Consider the following 19,480-nt stretch of genomic DNA (forward strand, 5'->3'; position numbering starts at 1 on the left):
GGGTTCCCCATCCCCAGCTCGGGACCCCCCCCCCCCCCCGTCCCCGCAGCTCTCCTGGCTCGGCTCCTCTCACATCCAGGCCCTTCTCTTCTTTCCCGGGGCCACCCTCTTTCCTCCTCCGGCCACCAAGCGGATCCCGCAGGATGCAGGTGGCAGGGACGATTTGGGGGTGCACGCCGCCTGCAGGCTGGCTTGGCCTCGGGGTGCGCTGCGGGCGGGGCGGCGGAGGCCCAGGGCGGACAAAGGACAGCCTTAAATCCGTGATAAAACCTGATGAAACCTTGTCTGTTTTTTTTTTTTTAGATTTTATTTATTTATTCATGAGACACGCACACACACACAGACACAGACACACACACACAGGCAGAGACACAGGCAGAGGGAGAAGCAGGCTCCATGCAGGGAGCCCGACGCGGGACTCGATCCCGGGACTCCAGGGTCACGCCCTGGGCTGCAGGTGGCGCTAAACCGCTGAGCCACCCGGGCTACCCTGTTTGTTTGTTTGTTTGTTTGTTTGTTTATTTTTAACATCAGGAGCTCCGCCAGTCCTGAACGTGGGTGGCAAAGCACTCCCCGAAAGTAACAGTCTTGAACCACCACGTGCGGTTGGGGTTAGAGGCTTACCGGGCGGGCGAGCAACGCTGCAGCCAGGGGCCCGCGGTGGGCGGGCGGGAGCTGCCCAGCCCAGGAGCCGGGCCGGGGGCACAGGGGGCACAGGGGGCACAGGGGGCGCCAGGCCCCACCCGGCTGCACACACCTCCGCTCCACCTAGACCTCCACGCCGCTGCGCCCCCCGCCGCCCTCCGTGTCCCCCGCTCGTGCTGCGCGGCGGCCCCCGACGCCCAAAGCCGCCAGGGGACCCAGTGGCCGGCTCGGGGTGCTCGGGCTGGCTTTGGGGGGCATGGGCGCCCCAGCAGACAGGGCTGAGGGAGGGGTCTGGGCCGGCAGGTGCAGGACTCGCCTGGAGAAAGAGCAAGGGGGGAGGGCGTGAGCACCCCTTTAGTCCTGCTCCTTCTGCACTTCCTCTCACCCAGCCTGGGGTTGGGGAGATGTCCACCCCCACCCTTCCTTCCTTTGCCTTTTTTTTTTTCTTCCCCTTCTCAGAATATGTTCCTAGAGACCACTGTGTCTCTGAGATTCAGAGTTTTTGTAAAGGAATTTGGAATGGGCTTTTCTTCTCAGCGAGACAAATGTTCCTTCACCCAAACTTCTTGGAGAAACTTCTTCCTAAACTGGAGCGGAGGATCCGCAAGTCATTTGGCCTATTCATGCAGGAAACAAAGGCAAAAGAAAAATTATCCAATGTCCTTACTATCTACAGCCCATTGACAAGTCCTTGAAAGAGGCAGAGTGACATTCCTCTAGGACTCAAGTCTCTGGTGTTAACACTTTTCTAAGGGCAAGGCGCTGTCTGAGCCCAACTCCCAGGACCCTGTAAGTCTCCTTTAACCTGTAAAAATTACCTTGGAAACTCCCTTTATCTCTACTTCCCAAGATACGTGTTGGCAATCATCCCCCAAGCATACGACACCCCCCCCCCCCTTATACATCTGAAGGATCTCATGATTCAGGTATTATTAGATGATAATAAATGACCTTTTCCCAACAATAGCAGGCCTCTCGAGGTCCTGGAAATCTTGCTTCCAAATTCTTTAGAACTATGCTATCCGTAACCCCCTCCAGGCTTGAAAGTCTATAATGGGCCACCCCTCATGACCCTGATGGGGGAATCACAGGACTAGCTGAGGACAGAGCACACTGACAAGTCCTTGAAACAGGGAGAGTGACATTCCTCTACAGACTCAAGTGCCTCGATGATGTTCATACTTCGCTCAGGGCAAAAGGCAATCTTAGCCTGACCCCTAGGATCCTGTAAGTCTACTTCGTATAAAAATTCCTTTAGAAATTTCCTTTTTCTCTAAACTCCCAAGATAGGTGTTGGCAATCATCCCCCAAGCATATGACCCACTGATATACATCTGAAGGGTCTCATGACTCAAGTTTTATTAGATGGTAATAAGTGACCTTTTCCCAACAATAGCAGGTCCCTTGAGGTCCTGGAAACCTTGCTTCCAAAATTCCTTAGAGAGTATGCTGTCCTCAAACCCCTCCCAACTCCCAGGTATATAATCAGCCACCCCATACAGGATTGGGGCAGCAGTTCTTCCTGCCCTTGGGTCCTGTCCCTGTGCTTTTAAAAAAAACCCCACCATTTTGCACCAAAGATGTCTCAAGAATTCTTTCTTGGTGATTGGCTTCGAAACCTAATGTCATTCCTACATCACTATTAAGGAGGAAGGTGTTTTTTTGTTTTTGTTTTTGTTTTATTTATTTATTTATTTATTTATTTATTTATTTATTTATTTATTTAAGATTTTATTTATTTATTCATGAGAGACAAAGAGAGAGAGGCAGAGACATAGGCAGAGGGAGAAGCAGGCTCCACACAGGGAGCCTGATGTGGGACTTGATCCCAGGACTCCAGGATCATGCCCTGGGCCAAAGGCAGGCCCCAAACTGCTGAGCCACCCAGGGATCCCTATTTTTGTTTTTAAAGAACAACTGCATTTTATTTTTTTTTTATTATTTTATTTTATTTTATTTTATTTTATTTATCTTATCTTATTTTATTTTGTTTTACTATTTTAATTCAAGTTGCCAGTATATAGTATAACATCTGGTGCTCATCTCATCATGTACCCTCCTTAATATCACCCAGTTACCTAGCCCCCCCCCCCACACCACCCCTTCTACAACCCTTTGTTTGTTTCCCAGAGTTAGGACTCTCTGTCTTCTTCTCTAATTTTTCGCCACTCAGTTTCCCCCCTTCCCTTATGGTTCCTTTCACTATTTCTTAAATTCTACATATGAGTGAAATCATATGATAATTGTCTTTCTCTGATTGACTTATTTCACTCAGCATAATACTTTTCAGTTCCATCTACATCGGTGTCCTTTCTGATGACTGAGTTTTTGTTTCTTAAGTAGGTTCCACACTCAGCACGGAGCCCAACAGGGGACTTGAACTCACAATGTTGGGATCAAGGCCTAAGCTGAAATCAAGAGTCAGGACTTAACCAACTGAACCTCCCAGATGCCCAAGGAGGAAGGTGTTTTTAAACAAAGACCCATTCAGGGTGTTAAATAGGTTCACCTGCTGATTGTTTTCAAATTAGATTTCCAGGATAACCATACCCAAGCACTTGATGATTTTGTTTCTAGGGCACCTTGTATAACTGCACAATATCCAATAAATATTATGTGACTTGTAGGCCTTTCCTTCCACCCAAACTTGCAGCTATCCCAGCTTTAAACTGTTTTGTCCTGGAGTGGTGAAGGCTCAGGATGTGGCTGGCCTGGAAAGAAGCATGACTCTATCCCCATGTTGAGGAATTAACAGGAATAATGCACCATGATGTCACTGGAGGGCAGAAACATGTGCAGAGAAATTCAACAAAACACCTCGCCCAGCCATGTTGCAAGTATTGTCAAGCCAGGCAGCCAAGCTGGGATCAGAAACAAAAATATTTATTTTGTGAACATTATGAGCACTGAGCTGATTCTGAGGCAAACAGAGATTTGACCTGAGGAAGTTCAGCCAAAAAAAAAAAAAAAAAAAAGGCAAAAAGCAACCCCTGGCCCCTGGCCAGCAACACCCCTCCTGTTAACAAAATCAGGCATGCCCTGAAATGGAAAAGTATTTCTGTATTGGTCATTAACTATAGTCCAGGGCCAAAAGTTGTGGCTTTCGGGGAATATTAAATGCATCCAGTGGTCTCTCTTTACCCACCTTTCATGTTCTCTGCCCCGTGTACCCTTCACATCTTCACCCCCACAAAGTCAGGACACTTTCAGCGGTGAGTACGATGGCTCAACATCCTCAGGTAGAGGGAGAGAAGCCTCTGGAGATTTGAAAGTTCAGATTCAGCAGATGTCAGAGCCAGAAACAGGTTTAGAGAGCAATCCCACGTGCCCCTTTGCAGCAGCAGGGATGAGGGATGTAGTGGTTTGACCTCTGTTGCTTCAGTGGCAGCCAAAAGGCACTGATTTCCACTCTAGGATGTCAAGTAGGTGATGGCTCAGGGGAAGCTCCTTACCATCCTAATTAAACTAAAAGCCTGGGGATGTGGAACTAGGAATTTCTGAGGCTTATCGTTGGATGTGGGGACTGGTTGGGGAAGGGAAAGGCAGGGCAGTGGAAGTAGATTGGGCAAAGCAATGTAGTCTTGTTCCTGGGAACTTCTAAACAACCTTAGAACTGTTGCAGTATGCAGAGCAGTGTTCTAGTGTGCTCTGACCACTCTCTGGGAGCTGGGTGGCAGGGGCGGCACGGGCAGGCACTAATTCTCCTCTCCAAAGAGTGAGCCTAGCAGTTTCCCTGGAGACCCTGGGAAGCTAGGAAAGAGGTTGTAGGTGGCCTTGGACTGGGCCCTTAGACACCTTCTAGTCTTAAAGTATCTTTTAACAGAGAAGGAGATCAAATTCTTAGAGGCAAAAGTGAGTTGCCTGTTAAAATATAGTTTTTGAAAAGATAAAATCATGTTCTTTCATATAGATGTTAAATGAATATGTTTCACAGATTTTATTGAGCTCCTCAATTAATGTGGAGAGCAAGAAGACTTAAAAGTGGCCCAAGAGCATTGGAGACACTAGCTATGTATAGGCAATCTAACAGCTTGCAGGGTTACAGGCTGTACAAAAACTGGTGTGTGTTGAACAAGATCATAAACTGTTAACTTTGGGGTTCTTAGTTCCACTGGGAAGAAGTTATTTGCATTTCCACAGAACAAAATTTTCCAAAGGAGCTTTTGCCTTATAGTGAAGAAAAATAATCCAGTAAACAGAGAGTTGTCTCTGGCACTGAAAGAGTACCTGATAATCTCTTTCACCTATTTCCAAGTTTCAGGAAATTTTTTTTTAACTTGTCAAAATTACACTGGTCATTGCTAGTAGCAATGATTAGTAGCAATGAGTAGTAGTGATTATCCTACAGCTGAAGTCTCATTCTGCCCAAACCAGTCTTTCCGGCCTTGCAACACACAGTCCAGAAAGACTATGATGTACAAGAGCCAAATCGTCAACTGGAGAAAGGACTGCTTAGGGAAGTGCTGCGTTCCCTACTTCCTGTCTACCCAGCCCACCTACCCCTGGAAGGTGCTGCTCATGCCAACACTGACCTTTGAGGAAGCCCATACTGTGTCCTTGATCCCACATTCCCCAAACCCAAATGTGTGGTCTCAATGCTCCCTGTCTTCTCTCCAGCAAGATTCCTTAATCATCCCATCATCCACCCTTCCACACTCAATCCTCATATTTCAGTCTCTCTGGGCTCCTTTTCTGTATATTCTCTGTTGGAAACTTCATTAGATGTTTTCAAGTGAAGGTAGAGGACACCTAGTGGAGATGTGTAAAAAAAGGGACTTAGGTACTAAATGTATTCGGTTGGCACAGGTATCTGTTAAAGACCTGTCTAGTTCATAAATTCAATCACTCTTCAATTCAAGTCTGTCTTCCCAATTGGGAGCGAGAACCTGCATACAAAACCTAGAAAGCCTCTGGTGGGTTTGCTAAGCTAGCATTGATTTTTTTGGCTTTAGAGAAACTCTAATTTCCTGGCTCTTCATCAGAATGAATACTGATGTCCTTCCTTCGGGGAGGTCTCTGAGGATAAATGAGTTACTTATTTGCTGAGAGATTTGGTAGCCCGAGGCAAGTGACACTGAGCTATGACAAGGCATCTGCACAAACACCCATCCTTTTGTTCAGATCTTTGTGGGCGGCAGAGTTTGTAATAACTTCCTTACCAGAGTCCATCAGACTCGCTAGTGTCTAAGATTGCCTTTGCCATTATCATTTTGTTTGTCTGCAGTGGAATTCAGGTAGATAAGGAATGGGGGTAGTGTAGGGGGAACTATTAGCTCCCCTCAAAAGATACCATGATGGGAATGAATCATCTACCCCCACGCCCTGATTCTGAGGCTTGTTTTTGTAATGTTTTTATCCCCTAAATAAAGAGAAAAGAAAAATTCTAAGAAGGATAAGTTTCTCATGGCTAAGTGAAGTTCAGAGCCATCATAATGTTTAGATCACAGTTTGGGATGAAATTGGAACATTTCAAAAGTACTGTGCCCAAATTCTAATCTTATTCTTTTACTCACAGTATATTAGGGAAAAGGGCATATGAGAGATTTTTGAGAGATTAGAATTTTATGGATTGAGAAATGAAGACCCAGAGAAAGAATATAACTTGTGCAGTTTCACACCCCTGTGTTGGGTGCCTGTTTTTGAGATTTATAAGGGATGAAGCAGGAGGAACAAAGCTCTAAGATGTTGGAGCTAGTACCTTGTCTACTGAACTGTCCCACTGATGAGGGATATTTCTCTGAGGCTGCATCATAAAACAGCAGAGGCAGGAAGGAGTGGTTTCAGGCCATTTTCCTCTCCTCAGATCAAATCATCCTTCAGATTTTGCCCACAGGGCCTCTAGGACCAGCTTCTGTTCCCACTGATCTCACCCCCAATCCCCAACATTTTCCCCATAGTCTGTACTCAGTTCTCACAAATTGTTAAGAAATAGCGATTTTTCTCAAATATCCTTTTTAAGTTTTAAGCTCAAAGCATTCCACTTCTACTATCTCAATTAATCTTCACAAGAACACTGAGGCCAGTACTGTCATTCTCATTTAATGGATGGGAAACTGAGGCTCACTGGGGACTGATATCCAAGATCTAACAGCTGGTGATGACCGAGCTGGAGATCTTTCTCCTCAACTCTGCTCTTAAGTTCTGTGCTTTGCAGTCTTGCACATTTGACACCACCTCCTCAAAACTTTGTCTTCTCTCATCTTGCTTCCCTCCTTGGTGAGTAAATTCTACTTCTAGTCAGGTGGGGGCCACCGTCACTGGACTCTGAAAATCTGAAACAGGCAAGGGCTGTCTTGCCTATTGAGTGCAGAACCAAGCAGTTGAGTGCAGAAGCAAGACAGCTGTAAATATCCGAGTTAGTGAACACTATGGGTTGCCTGCCCAGTGCCCATTTCCACTCTTTCCTTAGAGTGTAGGTTGTTGTTGTGGGTTTTTTTCCACCCAGGATATTCCTCTTTCTCTCACAAAGCTCACATGCTTCACTTCCAGCTCCAAGAAAAGTGATCGGTTCATAGACTGATATCTGACACAAAGGTGGTCACTGAGATGCAAAGAGAAGTTTGCAGAGGTCTTCTGGCAAAGTCCTTCCATCCCCATTGCCTGCTCCTGCACACATTCCTTTCTATTCACATGGGACTGTGAAGTGCCAGTTCTGAGAACCAGTTGGATGCCTCCAGTGTTCCCAACCCACTTTTTCATCACAATGGCAGGAGTCCTGGCTTTTCATAAACCAGCTCTAAGACTAGATTTTGGGTCTAGACACCCCTCCTTGTCTTTAGTTGACAATGGAGCCTTTTTAATGAGGTGTCCCAGAAAATACTGCCCAGTGTCTTCAAATATTAATAACTTAATTTTTCCCCAAACTTAGAGAAGGTGGCATGAAAATTAATGAGTGTGCTGGTAGAAATCAATTGTCTTCTACAAAATGTTCTCTGGAGTCATTGTGTAGGAAATTATGTGGATCTTTCTTGCTCGCTGTTTCTGCATCTGGGACAATGTGTTTCTAGCTAAAGGGTATGTTTCGATTATACTTACGATGCAGCAAATGGAGACTTGGTAAAAATCTTTTGGGCCTTTGTTTTGAAGAAAGATGAAACTTAGAGAAAAATAATCCCAAAGAATGAAAACCCAAAGGAATCATTTTAATCAAATGTTTCTCATGACTCTGACGTGGGTATCCAGACTTCTATTTAGTCCCTGTGTCTTGACACAGCCGGGCTAAGATGGATTTATACTGAGTTAGGGACACAGAGACAGGCTTGGAGAGGAAAAGATTTGCCATGAGTCTCACAGTGTGGTTAGCAAAAGAGATCACTGATCCCTTGTTCACATATTTACTGTGCTACATATTATCCATCTTTCCTGCTCTCTCTTAAAAAGGAAAAAAAAAAACAAAAAACAAAAAACAAAAAAAAACAAACCAAAACTGGGCATGGGGATAGAAGCTAGCAATGTATTCGTTTGTTTTGATAAGTTTCCCAAGTTAAAGTATTTTAAAAGAATTATTTACTTAAATTCAATTTAGTTAACATATACTGTATTATTAGTTTCAGGGGTAGAATTTAGTGATTCATCAGTTGCGTATAACACTCAGTTCTCATTACTTCAGGTGCCCTCCTTAATATCCATCACCCAGTTAGTTACCCCATCCCTCCCATCCGCCTCCCCTCCAGCAACCCTCATTTTGTTTCCCAGAGTTTGGCATCTCTTATGGTTTGACTCCCTCTCTATTTTCATCTTATTTTATTTTTCCTCCCTTCCCCTATGTTCATCTGGACTTATGAGTGATTCCACTTATGAGTGAAATCATATGGTATTTATCTTTCTCTGACTGACCTATTTTGCTCAGCATGATACCCTCTAATTCCATTCATGTCATTGCAAATGTCAAGATTTCATTCTTTCTGATGGCTGAGTAATATTCCATTATATATATATATATGTATATATATGTATATATATGTGTGTGTGTATTCCTCACCTCCCCATCTATATATATATATATATATATATGCTACATCTTCTTTACTCATTCATCTGTTGATGGACAGATGGGCTCTTTCCATATCTTGGCTATTGTGGACATTGCTGCTATAAACATTGGGGTACATGTGCCCCTTAGAATCACTATGTTTGTATCCTTTGGACAAATATCTAGTATCTAGTAGCACAATTGCTGAGTTGTAAGAACTTCCAAAAAAAAAAAAAAAAAGAACTTCCAGCTGTTTTCTAAGTTAATGTATTTTAATGACTTTGGGTTAAAATCACAATCTTTTTCCACTCTGAATCTGCCTTCATCTCAAATTTGCTAGTGTCAGGTAGCGTGGGATAGATTATAGATTTTTTTGGGGGGGGTCTAGCTATGAGGAAGTTGAAAATACATTAGATCTTAATTAAGTGGGACACATTTATTCACATATCTGAATAGATGCACAATTTTATGCAGAAAATTGGTAATGTTCAAACAAACCATGTTAGCTGCTGTTTGAAAAGACATCAGAATATTTCAGTAAATCAAGTGAGAGTTGTTTGCTTCCTGTTTGAACATACATGAAGTATATCTTGTTTTAGCCTTTAAAAATGTATTTATTGAAGAATTGAAAGAAAATTACTGAATATTTATTGTATCATTTAAAAACTATTTGCATATTTGAAACCTTTCATAATAAAAATTCAGGGACTTTTAAAAAAATAATGGAACACAGGTAAATGGGGATCAACACAAGCAAGATAATGGATAGAAACTTTCTGATCTTGAGAGGCAAATTGTAAGAGACCAAAAATCACCAGACAGTAATTCATTAAGAGAAAGAGATAACTTTTCAATAAAATAAGTGAATAGACTCTTAGATTGTTTGCTAATCCAATCAACAAAGTGAAGTGAGTCATGTAAACACATTGGAAAATTTTAAATATTTTGTAGACCTGACCTGGAACGATAATATCAATGAAGGATAATAAAAAACTGATAATATTCACTATACCAAGGACATCAACAACAAGCTCATTAATGAGTGGCTTGATTCAGAGTACTTAAGATGAGTCACTGTACAAAGAAACCTGAAATGCCCTGAAAACTTCCTGCTCACACAAGAAAAAAACTGGATAAAATTCCCTTGTTTGATAATGATCCTAAAACTTTGGATGACATTATTAATAGAGTTGTAAAGTTTAAAGGAACTTTACTAAACTATCAATAGTGTTTTCAAAAAACTGATTAACATGGTAGAAGAAAACTGTGTTATCTTTCTAGTCTCTCTATAGTAAATATTACAAAATCAAACAAAAATTTGATCAGATTTTAGAAAAAAGTATGACAGAGATGTCAGTATTAGCCATTTTTCTGGATTTTGTGGATTTTTCAGCATTTTAAAATGTATTTGCTGTGATTTTTTTTCATTCTGGATAAAGATTCACTTTTACTTCAATTTTGTATTCTCCTCTTAAAGAGAGCCTGATCATATTGTATAAGCCAAGGCCCTACCAAACCTGCATGGCTCAAGCAGTGAGAGGGAGAGCAGATGTTAAGATGAGGTTGGGGGTGGGGGTTGGTGATGATTATTGGAACCTGAAGTGTAAGTGCCAGTTATGGAAGAAACTGAAAAGATGGAGCATCTAGGTGGCCAGAGACACCAAACTTGGCTAAGTCAAGTAACCTTATAAATAGGAAGAGTGGTAAAGTGTGGATTAGGGGCTTTCCAGAGGCTTTTGATAACAATGACCATGACAATTTCTACTATTACTGACCACTTATTATATGTCATGAATTATATCAAAGGTCACAAATTATGGCCCATGGATCAATTTGGCCTCCTTTGTTTTGTACATAAAGTTTTATTAGAAAACAGCTATAAATCTTCATTTAGGTATTATCTATGACCACATTTGTACTACAACAGCAGAATTGAGTAATCATGACAGAGACCATACGGCTTATAAAGTCTAACATATTTACTATCTGGTCCTTATAGTGAAAGTTGGCCAACCCCTGCACCATGTGGTCTTTAACCCTGTGATAGATTGTACTTCCAATATGTTCATATACTATCTCCCAAACCATACACTCAGGTGAACATGTAACCTTCTAACCCAACCCCACTTATCCATGTCTGGGTGGGTGGGTCCTGGGGCTGCTTTGATCAATAATATCAGTGAAAGCAATACTCTGCTATTCTAGGTAGTGCCCTAACTTGTCTGGCAGCTTCTGCTTCTTCACTATTGGAGAAGTCAGCCACCATGTAAGCACATCTACCTGAGACACCATCTTGTGAGAAGCTCAAATTTCATGGAAAGGCCCTACAGATTAGATGACACATGAAAAGAGAGAACAAGGATAGTGGAGGCACCAGGTACATGAGTGAAAAAAATATCTTGGAAGTAGATCCCTCAGCCCTGGTGCCCTCACTAACAGCATGTGGATCAGACACAGACACCCTAACAAACCCTCTGGAATTTCTGACCCATAGAATCACTAGACGTAATAAAACAATTGTTTTTATCAAATAAAACAATTGTTTTTATCCATTAAGTTTGGGGTAGTTTGTTACACATTAATTCAGATTATCTTCACAACTACCTTATGAGGTATGAATTATCAGTCCCAATTTATATGCGAGAGAATCAAAGGTTAGAGAAGCCAAATTATATGCCCAAGGTCACACAGCTGATACATGACAAACCCAGAGTTCAAACCTGAGTCTGCCTGACTCCAAAGCCCAGGTACCTGCCGTGCCTACCAGTCTGACATTCTGTGTGCTAAAAGCTAGCAAAGGTAAGGAACAATGGGTCAAGCAGGAGGCTCCTGAGAAGGTCATACTCTGGTCATAGGGGAGTTATGTTCAAGGAGCGAGTTTTGAGTATCCAGCTTCCACAGAGTGGAGCAAGTAATGATAGAGCAAACATTGGGTCTTTGGCAATTCTCCTGACATTTCCTTTCTTTTCCTTTCCTTTCCTTTCCTTTCCTTTCCTTTCCTTTCCTTTCCTTTCCTTTCCTTTCCTTTCCTTTCCTTTCCTTCTTTCCTTTCTTTTTTTTTTTTTTAAAGATTTTATTTATTTATTCCTGAGAGACACACACACACAGAGAGAGAGAGAGGAGAGAGAGGCAGAAGCAGGCTCCATGCAGGGAGCCTCGACTCTGGGACCCCAGGATCATGCCCTGGGCGGAAGGCAGGAGCTAAACCACTGAGCTACCCAGGGATCCCGATATTTCCTTTTCATCCATACTATGTGTTTATTCCCCTCCAACCATGTTGTTTTTCAAAATGCTTTCTTTTTAAACAGATTTATTGAGGTATAAGATAAATACCATAAAATTCATCCATTATAAATTCATAGTTAAGTGGTTTCTAGTAAATGTACACAGTTGTGCAAACATCACTACAATCCATTTTAGAACATTTTCAAATGTTCTAAATGAAGGAATATTTCCTAAAAAGGTCCTTCATGCCAGATTGTGGTCAATTCCCACTCCCACAGCTGGTCCTAGCAACCATTGATGTGCTTTTTGTCTCTGTAAGTTTGACTTTTCTAAAAGTGTCATATAAATGGAAGCATGTGATAGGTAGTTTGTTATGTCTCACTTTTTTTGTTTAGTGTGTAATTGCTGAAAAGCATTCCATTGTATGGATATACCACATTTTCTTACATATTCAGTAGTTGACAGACGTATGGGTTGGTGCCAATTTTGTGTTTAGTCAGTGTTTGATTGTTTAAGAAGACTCACAGGACCCAAGATGACAATGCTTAAAATCTATAGCTTATTTCAGGAAAGGATAGAAGAATAAAATATTATTAAAATAAAGATTTTAAGCATTTCCTACCACTTTCCTGAGAGTCAAGAAGGTTGCTCAATGTTAGAGAAAAATGGGGGAATTCTAAAGTGAGTATTTTGGGTCCAATATCCATTTCCTTGACTTTACAGGCAGGACCTAAAAAGTCTCCTATTTGGTCTCTAGGTGGCAGGGTGTGGAAATAAACAAAGACCACCCAAATGAAGAAAAGCAAAGACTGTTATTTAAAGCTTGCACTAACAAGGGAGTCAGCAACCATCACACTTTTGGCAGAGACTCAAAAGCAGGCAGGAGAGTCTGAAAGTTTTGTAGTTAGAAAAGGGGAAATTTCAAATATGTCTCAATTGGAGACTTTTGGCATGGGGAACTGAAGGACAACTAACTAGAATGGGGGCATCCTATTTGATTAGTTAGGTGAGAATATTTGGCTTTCTCTGATTAGTCCTAGGGCAGAAGTAGGGAAATTAAGGAAGTTGGCAGCGATTGACTAGGTCCTGACTGTTTGGGGTCTAATCTTGCAAAAGCTGTAGGTTGGCTTCCTGGACTGGTTGTTGCAGAGGTCATGGGTCAGAGTTCTATTTTTATATATGGTCAGGCCACTGACCACTGACAATATTCAGTCTTTCAAGAGCCATTCTTCTCCTACAATCCCTTCCATCTAACTCCAGTATGCAGATTCCCAAGCAAATCTTCCATGGTGCAATAGAAGTGAAGAGTGTTTGGTGCCAAAAGATCCAGCTCTACTCCATGGAAAAAAATCACGTATCTGAGATTCCGGTTATTTGCACATAGGATGAATTTAATGACAGTAATGCTTGCCCTCTTATCACATAGTGTTTATAATAGATTGCACTAAGTTCCCTATTTTTTTATCTGCTCCCATAACCATGCCTTTTGCCATGTGACCTCCTGCAAAAGGGAAGAGGATATTTCTCTAGACCATGACTGAGTCAGCCATATAATGTGCTTTGGTCAGTAAAGTAAAACAGAAATGACAGTACAATATTTCTGAGCTTAGCTCTCAAGGGCTCTTTCTGTTCCTACTTGCTCTCTGGTGGGCTACCTCCATTATCATGAGTAGATCATGCCTAGGCTAGCTCACTGTTCCCAGAAGGTGATGCAGAGCCAACTTGTCCCAGTTGAGCCATCCTACATCACCTGACCCCCAGTTAACCCTATACCCATGACCAAACCCAGATAAGATGAGCAGAACCCAAATTAGTCCCATTCTGTGAGAATAAATGATTGTGTTTTTTAAGCCACTAAGACTTGGAGTGGTTTCATAAGTAGCAAAGGCTAATATAATATAGAGTTGTCAGGTCAATAAAATAAAACAGTGAGTGTGGAAGTTTTTTTAGAAACTGCAAACTACTCTCCAAAATAAATTATCCTTACTTTTGTGTCCACATGACCTTATTTCAGCTATTTGTGAATTAATCTCAAAAAAGTATTAGCTGGAAACAGTTTAAGATGTATTCTTTTATGAAGTTTTCATCTGTATATTTATTTCTTAAATATTTTTAGCACCAGCTGTGTATTCTGTAGAATACAGAAAGGCTTTTGAAATTCAAAGAAATATCTTTCTAGCAGAGAACTTTCAGACATGGAATAGATTTGGGGTGAATAGGGAAAGATATGAACTTTGAAGTAATCCATCAGATACTGGCCTGGTGCATTGTATGTGGTGGACACCTATTCTGTATCTTACTCTCCCTCAGAAGCAAACAAAGAGCCAAAGCCCTCTCCCTAGATGATGGGGAGCACAGAATTCCTTGGAGAGCAAAACAGGAGTAGAACTTCCATCTGGAAAGGACTAAGGAGGAGGGGAAAGTCTCACTGCACTTAAAGCTCTGGGTCCAGAGAAATTACTGGAGAACCTTCACTCCTTGTAATTTATATCTTCTGAAATCAAAACATTCCTTCAAAGCCCAGCTTCAATTCCACCTCCTCCAAGCAGCTTTCTTTCCTGAGGCACTATGGGCAATATCTTTTTTCTTTACATCTGGGGTAGTCTTTCTTTGTTACCTCTATTGTAGCCTTTGTATATCTACTGTTTTCACAAAGAAGGAGCCTAGTCAACTAGTAGGATCTGATCTGGGAATGCCTTGTGGCAGCTGAGTGTGACTTAAGGCAGGAAAGTACAGCTCATGGCAAAGGTTGGGATGAAGGAAGTAGAACATGGAGCATCTGGTTTCCATGAAAAATTGTTGGAGGAACCAGGAGGTCAAAGACTACTGGCCAAGTAGTGGCCAAGACTACTTTGGGCTCCATCAGGGTCTTAGAAAGAATTTATCTCTGGCTAGGAATTTAAGGGTCACACCCATTGAAGGTCACTTCTCTTCTGCCCTGAGTCTCAGGTTTATTAAGTGGCCAGGGCTCAGCTAGGTAGACCCCTCAATGACATGTTCCTTAGATGCTCAAATCAGATCTAGTTTTTTTGGGAACAACTTTCCTTTTATTTTTATTTTTTTAAAGATTTTATTTATATATGTGAGAGAAAGAGAGAGTACAAGCTGAGAGAGGGAGGCTGATGTAGGGCCCAATCCCAGGATCCCAAGATCATGACCTGAGCTGAGGTCAGACACTTAACCAACTGAGCCACCCAGACAACTCCCAACTCTCCTTTTAGATGAAAGTGCTTAAGTGTGATGCACTTTAGATCATAGGCTTTACTTGACAATTCATTTTAATTACTGAATTTTTAAATAGGAATATCTCCAGATCCTCAGAATCTCAGAAGGCATTACAAATACAATGGTTTGTGGATGTGATAACTATTATTAAAGAATTAACTCATTTATGATGATTTTTTTAGAGATAAAATATGCAGATATATACACTTTTACTTAACTAGGGACATGATCTTTGTCAATAGTAAAAGAAGAGCTGAAAGATCTATAAAATACCTGAAAGAAGTATTTTGAAATGAGTTGGATTCTTTTATGTAAACCAATAGTTTACCTTCTAATCCTAAGTAGTTGTGTATCTGTGTCTCTCTTCCAGCAGCCTCTATTTCCTGAAGGGCAGGCACTGTCTCACTTCTACCTGCATCTCCTTTTTGGCTGGTACAGTGCCTGGCACATAATGAGAACTCAGAATGTATATTTGTGGTCTTGAAGTGTCATCACCAGCTGCTTTTACATATGTAAATCATCTACTCCTTGCAACAATTTTGCAAAACATTACCACCCTAGTTTTCACAGAGGAAGGAACTAAGCCTGAGAGAGGATGGTTTGCTCAAGGTGCTACCATTAGTAAATGGCAAGATCAGGATTCAATACTGGCCTACTTTCTATGGAGTCCTTCTCTTTAGACAGAAAAACAGGACATGAAAATGATCAAACACAGGGATTTCATTGCTATCCTGCTGTTGTGGATTTCACTCTTTTTGTCTCTTCACTCCATTGACTTATCATATTATGTTCTTCAATTACAGCTGTCAACTTCCTCCCACAATTGCTCTGTATTCTGGGCTGTAATTGCTCCTCACAGAATCTGAGCCCACATGCCTACAATTTCCCTATCAACTAAGCAGCCCCCACTGCTTCCAAGGGACCATGGCTAATGCAGCCCACAGAGGTATATGCACCTGTGATTACTGCCATTTTCCACTTTAGTTATCCCAGGAGAAGCACTATTCTAGAGTGCCTTTTAAGTAATGTGTAGTGACAATATTCTGATGTGGGTAGGTGGCCAGGAATCATTATCCCCCATGTTATTATTTGAGAAATGGTACCTTCAAAGTAGGATCTGATGTGTTCACTTACATGATTGAGGAGGACATAAAGGTGAGTCCCTTTGGGACTGAAGTTCATTCTGTGTCCTTAGTACTGAAGGTACAAGGCTGTTCCTAGATAATAAATTAAGCCTCTACTTAAAAAAGGTCTAAAGCGCTAATACACTACCAACTTGCGTTGTCCAAGGAAAATGCAGTTCAGAAAAAGAATTCCTCCAATTTCTTCTATATAGAAATCCTCAAGATGAATTTCAAAAAAATAATAATAATAAAAAGAAAAAAAAACTCAAGCAGGTCATAGAATTTGAGAATTAACAAGGCCTTACACAGGTGAAAGAACTGGGGTCTCAAGAGGAATAGCACTTGGCCAAATCATTCAGCACATGGTAGACAAGAGTCATATTTTAAGTCTTCTAGACAAGGGCCTTCTTCACTTTTGTTAAACTATGGTTGATAGGGAGGGATGGTGCCATTTCTACTTTTAGTTTCCTGTGAGCTTCTGACAGGGGCAGCTATAGAAACAGCAGGTCCCTGGGATAGCAGCTCCTGCCATCAGTGACATCTTACTTCCAGGACACCCTAGCCCAGAACTCAGTAAAGAAACTCTAGCCAAGCAAGCCAAACCTTGCTGAAGAGATAAGAAATAAGAATAATACAAACAAACAAATAAAACACTAAAAGGATTATTGAATGTGCTTGAGATCCAGTCCCTCTCCACGTCAGGAATGAGAAAAGCTGGTCATGAAGCTGGTTTTAGGGACCTGAGAAGCTTCCTGGAGAGATGAAGAGATCAAGTATAAGGATTATTCCAACCAATTTGAAGCCCATGGAACCTAATCCCTGTCACAAAGGAAGGGACTCTTTCCTAGGCATTAACTAAAAGCAGAGAGCTGAGGAAAAGCTGAGACAGGGTTCTAAAGGCCTGCTGTGAGGCAAGGACATTACAGAGTGAGCAGCTGTCTGAGGGATCTGCCTGGCATCTAGCAGAGACAAAGCCCAACTGACACAGCAGCAACTAAAGAACACCATGGAACAGCAACACTACTAAGCTTTACTGAGCACTTATCATGTACCAGATACTTTTCTAATTGCTCTACATACATTATCTCACTTGATTCTCACAGCAGCTTTATAACAAGAATCAGGGAATGTGGTAGGTCCACTTTCCAAAATTCTAAGAAAGGACTATTATAAAGTAAAAACATTTCATAAAAGAGGGCTGTTTTGAGATCCCCACAACCTCTCTATATATGAATAAATATTGTTTTTAATATACATATTAGTTTGAACCAGGGAAAACTATTAGTTTTGCAGATCAAAAAAATGGTCGAAGAGCAGAAACTTCATATGGTTCAATCTTATATATAAAATACATATTCTTTATGGGAATTAAGTAAAAACGTAACAGGAAAACACAATAGAGTGGTATGCATACAAATAGTAGTAAATTTGTGCATGCTGAAGAACAGCCACATACAAAAGAGGGTTCTAACCAAGTGTCTAGGGGAGGAGGGCAGTCAGGGGAGACTTCCCAGGGGGAATGTTGAGACCTGAGGAATAGAAAGCAATTAAGGAAGTTAATCATTGTGAACCAGATTCAGTAAGTCAGGGAGCTTTTGGGTCATTGCAAAGAAACAGGTGTAGGCCATGTACTGCAACTAGAAATGAGTACAAAATTGGGAAAAATATATACAACAATAAGCACTTTCAGACACTGGACAATAAACATCACAGAATCATCATCACTGGGAGCAGGAAAATAAACAAGGTGAATCCTTCAGTTGATTAAAATCAGTAAGTCTTAAAAGATCGAAATCATAGAGTATGTTCTCTGTACAGAATTAAATTAGAATTAAAAACAGAAAAATGTTTAAGAAATAAGCAATATAGTCTTAAGTAACTCTTGGGGTAAAAAAAGAAAGAAGGAAAGGAAAGAAATCCTGAGAGGAATTAGGAAATATATTAAACTGAATGAAAATAAAATGGTAACATATCAAGATCTGTGGGATGGAGGTAATACAGTGCCTAAAAGAAGTTCTGGAACTTTAAGTGATTATGGTAGAAAATAATAAAAACTCAATGAATGATTTCAGCTTCCATAATAAAAAGATACAAAAAGAGGAGACAGTTAAATCTAAAGTAAGTGAAATAGTAAAATAATAGGAATAATGGCAAAAATTAGTCAAATAGAGAATGTGCAAATAATGGGGAGAATCAATAAAAACTGAAAGTTGACTCTGTAAGTATTGGGCCCTGAGTTACAAGCAGACATCTTAGTCTGGAAGCCCCGAGATGAGAGAAGCTCATAAAGGAGGTCTGCCCACTGGAATGTATACTGGCTGTAGAGGCCCATAGCTCTGACCTGCCACTCAATGTGTCACCATCTTGACTGGCTGCTGTGACCAACATTTCAATAAAACTAATAACTTCTAATTAAATTTATCAAGAAAAACAAGATAGAAGATCAAATTATTCATGTCAAGAAGGAAAGAGGGCAAGTTATTCCAGATTCTACTAAAAGGATATTAAGAGTTATTATGAACAACTTTATTCAAAAAAATTCAATGTCTGATATGAAACAAAAGAAGCCTTTGAAAAAAAGGCCAACATTGACTTGAGGAAATAGAAATTCTAAACAGTCCTATATGTACTTAAAAAAAAATAGATTTCTTATTAACAACATTCACAAAGAAAAATCCTAGCCCAGATAGCTTTTCTGGTGAATTCCTCCAAATATCTAAAGAAGAAATAACAATCCTACACAATGTCTTTCAGAAGATAAGGAAAGCATTAATATATTATTCTGAAACTAGATAAAAAATTAAAAGAAATACTAGGAGCACCATTTAAATCCTGCCTTCTTAAGAGAGTCCTACAACATCTGCAAATCCAAGAGAAATGAAAACATGTGCCCATAAAAATGCTCATATGCAAATCTTTATAGAATCTTTATTTATACTAGATACAAACTGGTAATGTTCTAGATATACACCAAAGAAGGAATAAACAGATTGTGGTAAATACATATGGTGGAATACTACTCAAATGAAAAGGAAAAATTGCAGAGAAGTGCAACAACACGGATAAATGTAAAAAACATGACACTGAGTAAAAGGAGCCAGACAAAAGAATATAGATGTATGTTCTATTTCTATAAAAATTTAGAATAGATAAAACTAATCTATGAGCAGATCAGTGCTTACCTATGGTCAGTTGTAGGGGTAATTGGCTACGAAGAGAGATGAAGGAACTGATTGGCTTGTGGAAATAGTCTATATCTTGGTAGAGATGATGTTTCATAAGTATATAC

The sequence above is a fragment of the Nyctereutes procyonoides genome, unplaced genomic scaffold, assembly GCF_905146905.1.
Source record: "Nyctereutes procyonoides isolate TBG_1078 unplaced genomic scaffold, NYPRO_anot_genome, whole genome shotgun sequence".
Taxonomy (NCBI): Eukaryota; Metazoa; Chordata; class Mammalia; order Carnivora; family Canidae; genus Nyctereutes; species Nyctereutes procyonoides.